The 438-nt window shown below is 34.2% G+C and overlaps 1 protein-coding gene across 1 annotated transcript in view; it reads left to right on the top strand.

Moving 5' to 3' along the window:
• Window positions 1-438, top strand: part of eif2b3 (eukaryotic translation initiation factor 2B, subunit 3 gamma) — a 33,486-nt gene that overhangs the window by 6,686 nt on the left and 26,362 nt on the right. The window lies entirely within an intron of this gene.

Raw genomic sequence — 438 nt, forward strand, 5'->3', positions numbered from 1 at the left:
TTTTTCTTTTTGGTGGCCCTAATACTCCGTCGTAAACTTATTCGACGGTGTATTAAAAAAAAAAAGTAATATTACAAGTTTTTTTTCTCGTAAAATTCCAACTTTAAATCTCGTACATTTACGACTTTTTTCTCGTAAATTTACAAGATTTAAAGTCATAATTTAAAAAATATTTTTTTCTTTATCAAGTGGCCCTGATACTCCGTCGTAAACTTAGACTATTTGCGTTTAGTTTATTTTCTGATCCTGAAGGAAGTTTTATTTTGGAAAACTGCCGGATTCTGTTCACAACGTTCGTCTTGGTCACATGACTTAAAGCGGCTACCCGCATGGCTACCTGGATTGCTAAGTTAGTAGCCCAAAGCTCACAAAAACCAAACGATAAAACGTATTTGAGAAGTTTCTTCAGGGAAAAAAGAGCGAACGAGGAAACAGAAT

Source organism: Oryzias melastigma, linkage group LG17, assembly GCF_002922805.2.
Source record: "Oryzias melastigma strain HK-1 linkage group LG17, ASM292280v2, whole genome shotgun sequence".
Taxonomy (NCBI): Eukaryota; Metazoa; Chordata; class Actinopteri; order Beloniformes; family Adrianichthyidae; genus Oryzias; species Oryzias melastigma.